Source organism: Grammomys surdaster, unplaced genomic scaffold (assembly GCF_004785775.1).
Source record: "Grammomys surdaster isolate TR1022 unplaced genomic scaffold, NIH_TR_1.0 919, whole genome shotgun sequence".
In the NCBI taxonomy this organism is placed as follows: domain Eukaryota; kingdom Metazoa; phylum Chordata; class Mammalia; order Rodentia; family Muridae; genus Grammomys; species Grammomys surdaster.
In genome coordinates, this window is record NW_021605338.1 from 151055 (window position 1) to 160748 (window position 9694).

Below are 9694 nucleotides of genomic sequence, written 5' to 3' on the forward strand. Positions count from 1 at the left end.
GCCTGCTGCCTGCTGCCTGCTGCCTGCTGCCTGCTGCCTGCTGCCTGACTGCCTGCAGCTTTCTCCCTACCATGACAGTCATGGACTCTAATGATCTGCAACCATGGTTAAGCCCCAAGTTAAATGTTTGATTTTATAAGTTGCCTTGGTCGCGGTGTCTTGTCATGGCAATAGGAAAGTAACCAGGATAAAGGTTGGTACCACAAATTGTGTATTGCTGTGACAGACATGGCCATGCTGTTTTTATGGAGGAATGTGGAAGAATTTCATTCAGTCTTTGGACTAGGAAAGCAATCGGATACTCTAAGCAGGGCTTAGTGGGCCATCCTAGTAGGTGTCTGCCACTTAGGGACTAAAGAGAACTGACCTACAGATTAACTCTTCCATCTCCAAAATCCCCTTTACCTATCCTAAAAAAAAATATCCCAAGACCCCACACCACATACTCACAATCTCACTTGCAGGGAGAGACTGCAGTTCCCGCTGTTCTGATTAAAAGAACAATCCTGCTTCTGGAGATGTCCATTTTTATTTCCACCTGGCCTGACTCAGGCTAGCCCTATGTGACCAAGGAAAGGAGAGCGAGACAATCCACTTCCTGCCCAATCCTGGAACGGGGTCTGTGACATTCTTTGCAAGCTGTTCTTATGCAACTCTGAAAGAAACCAAGTGATTCCAGTTACTGTATTAGCTTCTTTTAAGATGCTCCACTTCCTTAAGCTGAGACCATAAAATCCCTTCCCCTGGCTCTTTTTTTCCTATTTTAAGCCTAGCTACCTAGGTCATGGGTACCATCTCCTCCTATAGCCACACTAACCTACCTAAGAAAAGCGTCCTTTTACAGAAAAGGGTGTAACAATCCACATTGGATATTCAAAATGAAGGATTCCACTGAGTCTAGCAATACCCCAGAGGGGATGGGCTCACTATCACTGGGCTGACTTCATCTTTAGGCGAAAACTGGAGGACCTCATCAGGATGGAAGGATTTGGCAGCCTTCTTTGCTAATGATAATTTGTTATTTTTGCTAATAATTTTTTTTGCTAATGGATTTTCACTACCATCTGATGGCATCGCATGGCACAAGGAAAATACAAGCACCCATAAAACGTCAGGGTTCCACTGAGTCCCCTGGAGATCACTACACCCCTTTTATATTAGACTAAGGAAAACCTATCAGACCTCCAATGTGGGGAATTTTTTTTTTTGGTAATTTTTAATGTTTTAATCTTGACACAATTTTTACAAGGTACAGTTGTTGGCTTCTAAAGAGAACCTAAAAGTTTTCCTGTCTCATAAATCAAAGTTCATTTTAAATTAAGGCTGTCAACGTGGCCCAACTTCATTTTGTTCACGATAAAAGTGAAATTAAAAAAAATATTGATAGTGATCATTTTGGCAGTACATATACTAAAACTGGAACAATAGAGAGATGATTAGCAAGGCCTCTCTGCACACGGATGACGTGAGATTCAGGAAGCCAGCCATGTTTTCCTGTGCTTGTACACAGCTTGAACCCATGAGAGCTTTACACACGTGACCTTTCTTAACCCTCAGAGTGTGACTTGTCCGAGGCCCTTTATTGATCCTCATGCTTACATTTTTTAATGTCTGTCAGATGGTTTCCACATTGGACTCACCTCTCTTAAGTATTCCACTGGAAGCTCTCCTAGTGCCTCTCACCGTACAAAAGCTCCATCCGTTCCTGGTACACCTACAAGAAGATGTCTAGAGAAGCTTTAGCTGCAAGGGGCCTTCTTCTTTCCACCCCAGACCAGATACAGTCCTTTACTCCGGTCCCCTTCCTGCAGTGTGCTGTAGGTCCCGTGTGTTGCCCCTGGTAACTTACTTTGGTGGAACCCGTCATTATGGATCCACTTCCCTCTCAGGTTCCATCTTTATAGAACAACCGAGTCCTGGGCAATCTCTCAGGCTCACTCTGTGACCAAATCATTTGTTTTTGGCTCTCTAACACTTATTTTTAAAAGTTTCTCTAGGTCCTAGAGTCTAGGCGCTCAGGACGATGACTTCAGGATGGGCCACAGCTGGGTTAAAACACTCCTCCAAAGCATCCGATGTCCCCTTCGATCCCGGGGACAGAACCCGACCTCCTCTCCATCATCCCTCTTCCACAGGATATAGGCAATTAAAGAACACCTTGCCCCTTCTTTTTTTATCTGTCTCTAGTCTCTGGAATGGAGGGTTAATGACCTAAAAGCCTCAGGTGACTGAGATGTTCTGAATAGGAAAGGTGACCTGACCGATAAGATCAGGTGTAAGCTTCTGATGAGGAGACCCACACACCAACCCTGCTGGTGTTTCCAGACTGCAGGGGAACTGGCTTGCAGTCTGAGTCTTCCATCCCCAAAGTTCCCCCTTTTCCATCCTATAAAAATCCCATTCCCATTCCCCTCCCCCCACAATGCCACTCTCCCCCACCCCCACCCCCTAACCCCCCCCCCCCCTCACCCTCCCCACCCCCCCCCCCACACACACACATACACACACACACACAGTCTCACTTCAGGGAGAGACAACAGCTTCTGTCATTCTGATTAAGGAACAATTCTGAGTCTAGAGATGCCTGCCTTTATTTCATTCCCGCTTTGCCTCCATCAATCCCCATCTAACAAAAATATCTTTTTTTAAAAAAATATTATTTATTTAATGTATATGAGTACACTGTAGCTGTCTTCAGACACATCAGAAGGCATCAGATCCCATTACAGATGGTTGTGAGCCACCATGTGGGTGCTGGGAACTGAACTCAGAACCTCTGGAAGAGCAGTTAGTGCTCGTAACCGCTGAGCCATCTCTCCAGTCCTAACAAAAATATCTTACAAATACACATCTAAGTCTGAAACACAAGCCCTAAATCTGTAGAATTACAGACAACATGGAGTACCAGATGCAGTTAAAAAAAAATCCCTCCAAAACAAATCTTTCAAACAAGTTCTTTTTTTTTTTTCTGTTCTTTCCAGCCTGCTCGCTCTGACCCCAAAGGTTTGTTTATTACATGTAAGTACACTGTAGCTGCCTGCTCACTCTGAGCCCAAAGGTTTATTTGTTAGTAGCTATCTTAGAGATGGGCATCAGATCTCATCACAGATGGTTGTGAGCCTCCATGTGGTTGCTGGGATTTGAACTCAGGACCTCCGGTAAAGCAGTCAGTGCTCTTAACCACTGAGCCATCTTGCCAGCCCCAAACAAGTTCTTGAATGCAAAGAAAAAGGAAAATAATTCTTTAAACATTCAGGAAAGAAATCTTTTTTAACAAAAAAACCAAACAAAACAACAGGAGGCTATCTGACACCAGGCCATTTTCAAACTGAAACTTTAAATTGTGATCCATATTATAGTTTGGCAAGATCCCACTCATGTATAAAGTCAATAGAAAGATGTTCTTGAACATGGAAAAGCTCAGGAAGTTTAAAACCAGGAATCTTAACCCACAGGTCTTGAGGGAGGGTTTTCCAAAACAGAAGTACTTATTAAGTCATTACAGATGCTAACCAGCAAAGAATGTGGTCCTGGAACTGTTATCAGTGAGGTACAGGTCCCTTCAATCCACTGGAAGAGGCATTCACCAACAGGGCAAGTGCAGCCCTCACAGTTAGTGCAAGCTAACTATCCTTTCTGGCCTCCAGCAGCTACAGCGAGCAGCTTGAGACAGCTGTCCGTTGCTGCCACTCTTGAACCAATCCAAATAAAAACCACGGATAAGCAAACAAAACCATCCAGAACAAGTCTGATCCACCCTGGCAGTGGTTCTCCACCTTCCTAATGCTACGGCCCTTGAATACAGTTTCTTAGGTTCTGGTGCCCTCAACCATAAAATTTGTTTTTGTCGCTACTTCATAACTGTAATGTTGTTACTGTTATGAATCGTGTAAATATGTGTGTTTTCTGATCTTCTTGGGCCTCTGTGAAAGGGCCATTTACCTTCCCAAAGGGGTCTCAACCCACAGGTTGAGAACCACTCCACTAAAGAGGACTGGAGGGTCACCTGGATAAACAAAAGGTGACTTGTGCACAAAGTACCCTTGTCACTACAGACTTCCTGTGGATCACACCACTATGCGACAGCTGCTGAGCTTGTGTTGTGGGGAATGGGGAGCATTGCTCCTGAACCCAAACTGACTTGAAGATGACAGGGCAGGGTCATCTAAAGAGACCACGGGGTATCTGGGGCTATCATGATGTCAAGGAGAAGGAAGGAAAAATAAAAGGAGAGGAGGGAGGAAGGAAAGAAGGAAGGAGGAATGAAAGATGAGAGCAGGAGAAAGAAGAAGGAAGAGGAGGAGGAGAAGAAGGAGAGAGAAGGAGAAAAAAAAAGAAGGGGGGCTGGAGAGATGGTTCAGTGGTTAAGAGCACTGACTGCTCTTCCAGAGGTCCTGAGTTCAAATCCCAGCAACCACATGGTGGCTCACAACCATCCGTAATGAGATTGGATGCCCTATTCTGGTGTGTCCGAAGACAGCGACAGTGTACTCATAATAAAATAAATAAATAAATCTTTAAAAAAAAAAAGAAAAAAAGAAGAAGGAAGAGGAGGAGGAAGAAGAGGAGGAGGAGGAGGGAAGGAAGGAAGGTAGAAGGAATTTCTTTTTATCGTGCAGGGCTAGGTCCTTCTGTCTCTGGATGACTTCCACACCACCAATAAGAGTGGAAAATAAAGGTGGTGTGTAATGCCACCTCTATCCCAGCACTCACGCAGCTGAGGCAGAAGATTTGAGGCCAGCCTGTCTCAAAACTACAGAAACGACAATTTAAAAAAAGAAAAAAAAGTAGGGAAAAAGTCCGTCAGGCCCAAGCATTTTTAAACAAAATGTTGAGGAAGGTAAACAACTCACAGGAACCCATGTCGTTACCCATAGCAGAGTGGGAAATGTTCCAGACAGGAACACAGGTCAGACATAACCCTGTCTGGGTTGGTTAGGGTTAATAGTCGGAAAAGTTCGCCCACACTCGGGAGTTGCATCTGGTGTCAGCCCATGTTCAGGAAGGCTGGGTGTTCTTTTGTTTGGCTCACACTATAGTTTGAATTTCACAAGTTCCCCAGAGTCCCAGGTGTTGAAGGTTTGGTCCCTAGCCTGGTGCTACTAGAAGATGATAGAACTTTTTGAAGGCAGGGCATAGTGGAAGGAAGTTAAGTAATCGGAGACTTGCTTTGGAGGGGAGATAGGGCCTCCAGTCTCTCCCTGTTTCTCCATGCATCCTTGTCATGGTGGGTAAATAGGCTCCTTCAAGGACAGAAACACCCGAAGCTATGGAGATCTCCCCTTCTCATGATTTGACTTTTTCAAATATCTTGTCAGCTCCAGGAAGCTAACACAGCCCTCTGTTAACTGATAATCTCATGTCTGTTCTCTCTGGTTATTGCAGTTAATTTATAACGTTTCAGAACATTTCTCAATAACTTTTTTCTTAGGGAAGAATGAACCACTGGTAGTGCGACCTAGAAACCCTCACTCAAGATCCCATCACACATAATTCAGAACCGCAGAAGCCGACGGTGAGCAGACACTCTCTGGAGCGGAAAGTGTCAAAGTCTAATGGAACGAAATCTACTCAGGATGAGACTGAGACCCAGGGAGTCAGGCTGGGAATATAGTTCAGTTCTTAGAGTGCTTGCCTTGCAGGCAGGAGGCCCTGAGCTTGGGCCCCATCATCATAAAATTGGGTGTGACGGGGGGCACACTTGTAGCCCCAACACTTGTAGCCCCAACACTCCACGGAGAGGATCTCGAGGTTATCCTCAGATAGTGAGTTCAAGGGCAGCTCAGGTTACATGAGACCCTGGAGAGAGAGAGAGAGAGAGAGAGAGAGGGAGAGAGGGAGGAAGGAAAGAGAGAAAGGAAGAAGGGAGGGAGGGAAAGAAGGGAGGGCGAGGGGCTAGTAATTTCTTCCATTTTCCAAGCAGAAAAACAATGGATGGTTTCTAAAATCAAACTGTACTAACCGTTTTTTTCATTAGCTCTCAGTGTTAACTCCCACTGTCCCCTCCCTTCTTTATGGACAACTCTTAACTTATCAGACTTTTCTATTTATGGTAATCATGTATTTTGCTGTGGAAAAGTCATTGAAATTTTTGAAAATGTACTTTGGTGTTCTTCATTTTCATTAAGAAATATGTCAGAGGAAAATAAAAATGACATACTTTTCATTTAAAATGATATCTAGGTTGAGTGCTGGAAGGCATGTCTGAAATGCAGGTCATCAGTAGGCTGACCTGGGTAGGTCACAAGTTCAAGGCTAGCCTTGGCTACATAATGAGATCCTGTCTAGAAAATAAAAGGCAGCATCTACATGTAACCCTACTGTAATAAAATCATTATTTTATTTTAGTGTGTGTGCAAGTGTTATTGTGTGTGCACTCGTGTGTGTGTGTGTGCCATCTATGGATTTACTCTTCCCCTAAGGGTAATAATTGGTGGGATTTGGAGTTCTTTCATCTCTGAACTTTGTTGTATCTTCTCGTTTGTTTTGTTTTTGAGACTGGCTCTCAGGTACCCTGGAATGATCTAGATCTTGCTTTGTAGTGCTCAAAGATGGCACTGAATTTTTGATCTCCTACCTCTGCCTCCTGAGGGCTGGGATTACAGGTAGGAACCCACAGCCAGCTTCATTTTCTTGACAGCTTTTACATAATTTGCATCCCGAGCAAGCCATGAGAAACAAGCCAGTAAGCAGCATTCTTCCGTGTCCTCTGCATCAGTTCCTGCCTCCAGGTGATCCTTTCCTCTAAACTGCTTTTGGTCACAGTCTTTATCAGAACAACAGAGACCTAGTTAAGACAGTATCACACCTAAGAAACAATCTCCTAAAGTCATGGAGACTTCTATTTATTCATCATAGTTTTAGTTTTTAAAAAAATGTTCATTGCTGGGCATTGTAGTTCCAGGCACTTAACTTAGGAGCCAGAGGCATGAGTTCAAGGCCAGCCTGGTCTACAAAATGAGTTCAGGACAGCCAGGGCTACACAGAGAAACCCTGTCTTGAAACAGAAGTCTTTCCTGAAATACCAAGAAACAAAACCAAACCAAAAATTATTTTATCTATCTGTCTATCTGCCTATTTATTTATTTTACATGTATGTAAGTTTTGGCTCCAACTCTAGCAGGACAAGAACTGAAGCAGAGGCCACGAAGGAGCACTGTTTACTGGCTTGTTCCTCTCAGCTTGCTCAGCCTGCTTTCTTATATAACTCAGGTCTACCTGCCCGGGGGAGGCACCAGCCACAGTGAGCTAGGTTCCCCCATTATCAATCAAGAAAATAAGCATCTGCCTTGTGTACAAACCAACCCGATGAAGACATTTTCTCAGTTGGGCTTCCCTCCTCCCCAAAGACGCCAGCTTGTGTCAAGTAGACCTGAAACAAGCCAGCCATTCCCCTCCAAGCTCCAACAACTACCTTCCTAGTCTTTCTTCTGTGAGTTTGACTACTCTGGAGAACTCACATCAGTGAATTTACACCTTGTCATTTTGTGACTCCCTCATTCCACCTGATCCCCAGGGTACACTATAATAAAACATTGAGCAGAATTTATTCATCTTAAGGTCTGAATAATATTTTATGTGCACACCACATTTCTTTATCCCTCCATCTCTTGACTCGCTTCTGCCTTAGGAGATGCTGCCTTGGATACAGGTGTACAACATGTCTGTCAGAGTCCCTGCTTTTGATTCTTGTGGACACTCAGAAGTGGAATTGATGGAGCATATAGTAATTCTATTTTAGGGTACTTTTTTTCCACTTTTAAAATTTTATGTGTATGGGTATTTTATCTGCATGTATATGTGTGTACCAAATGCATGCAATGCTTCAGAGGCCAGAGAGGGCGTTTAATACTGTGGAACTAAAGTTACAGGCAGGTGCTGAAATCCATCCAGGATCCTCTGGAGAAGTAGCCAGTGCTCTAACTGCTCGGCCATCTCTCCAGCTCCTGTTCTTTGTGGTTTTGTTTGTTGTTTGTTTCTGATAATACTGTTTCTGTAATGTCTACCATTTTACATTTTCATGGGCAGTGTGTATGGGTTGCAATTTCTCCACATCACCCCCAGTATTTTCTGGGTTATTTTTAGTACTAGCCTGCATAGTGAGTAAGGTGTGCCGTTTCCTGGTGGATTCGATTTTTTTCTTTTGGTCACAATTACAATGTTACATTTTCCTTTGTGCTGATTGGTCTTTTTCTTTTGGTCACAATTACAATGTTACATTTTCCTTTGTGCTGATTGGTCTTTTGTATATCTTCTTTAGAGAAAATGTATATCAGTCATTACCCACTTTCTTTAGATTTATTGATTTTAATTTATGTGTACTGGTGTTTGCCTGCATGTATGTCACATGCACCACCTGCATGCCTGGTACCCACAGAGGTCATAAAAGAGGTCAGTTTCACTGGAACTGCAGTTACAGATGCTTATGAACCATCATGTGGATGCTGGGAACTAACCCCAGACCCCCCCAGGAAAAAAAGCCTGTTGCTCTTGCCCCCCACACCGCCTCTCCAGCCTCTTGTGGCCCATGTTGTAAGCAGATTGTTTTATTCTGTTTTGGCCCTTTTTTAGGTATAAGTGTGTCTATACAGTCTGGATATTAAATCTCTATCAGATATATGTTATATAAATATTTCTTCCTATTCCATATATCTTCCCGCCCTGTTGATTATGTCCTTCCATGCAGAGAAATCCAGCTGACTGCTGAACAATGTATCTACTTTTAATTTAGTCTAAGTCAAGCCGCCAGCATGTGGGGTGTCGTATCTAGGAGGTCCTTACTAAACTCCATATGTTTTCTTCTATAAGTTTGACAGTTTTGGCGTCACATTTATACTTTCGATACATTTAAAATTTCATTTTTCCTGTTTTTTTCCATCCAGATTATTTTTAGTTTTGCAACTTTAAAGATATGATTTTAAGTGTACTTTTTTAAAAAAGATTTATTTGTTTTATTTATATGAGTACACTCTCACTATCTTCAGATACACCAGAAGATCCCATTACAGATGGTTGTGAGCTACCATGTGGCTGCTGGGAATTGAACTCAGGACCTCTGGAAGAGCAGCCAGCGCTCTTAACCACTAAGCCATCTCTCCATTCTCTGTAATATATCACTTTTGAAACACAAAATAATATTTAATTTAAAATATAATTACATCATTTCCTCACTCTTCCCCCCTCCCATCCCTCCCACCCCTTCCCATGTCCCCACACTCCCTCATTCATGGCCTCTTTTTCTTTAATTATTGTTACATGTATACATGCAGAAACATATCATTAAAAAATCCAGCTTCATTCTTTTGCAAGTGATACATCAAGTTTTTCCAAGAAAACTTTGATTTATTTAGTTGCTTTTATGATAGTAGGAATGGAACCCAGGACCTTACATATGCTGGGTGTGATGATAAATACTGATTTTCAACTTGACAGTATTTAGAATCTAGTAAAAAGAAACCTGGTAAAGAAAGCTCTAGGAATCTTTATGAGATTCAATATTCATATACATTCAATTATATATATATATATATATATATATATATATATATATGAGTAAAGGTGGGTCTGAAGCTGGCTTCTCTCCACCTCTACTCCTTATCAGCAACAATCAATAGACTAGCTGAACTAGTCTGAGTTAGATCAATAGAAATAGTGGCTTTCAGTGAACTCATCTGTGAAACTGCCCACTTTCTCA

The 9694-nt window shown here is 42.7% G+C and overlaps 1 long non-coding RNA gene and 1 other non-coding gene across 2 annotated transcripts in view; one reads left to right on the forward strand and one right to left on the reverse strand.

Moving 5' to 3' along the window:
- Positions 1–615: 615 nt before the first annotated feature.
- Positions 616–9694, reverse strand: part of LOC114634233 — a 9935-nt gene continuing 856 nt past the window's right edge. The window contains exons 2-3 of the long non-coding RNA XR_003713293.1: positions 1641–1714; positions 616–655 (exon numbers count right to left, since the gene is read on the reverse strand). This is a non-coding gene — a long non-coding RNA (uncharacterized LOC114634233). The remainder of the gene's footprint in view (positions 656–1640; positions 1715–9694) is intronic.
- On the forward strand, positions 1387–1494 carry LOC114634256. The gene has a single exon (XR_003713298.1). It is a non-coding gene; the product is annotated as a U6 spliceosomal RNA (small nuclear RNA).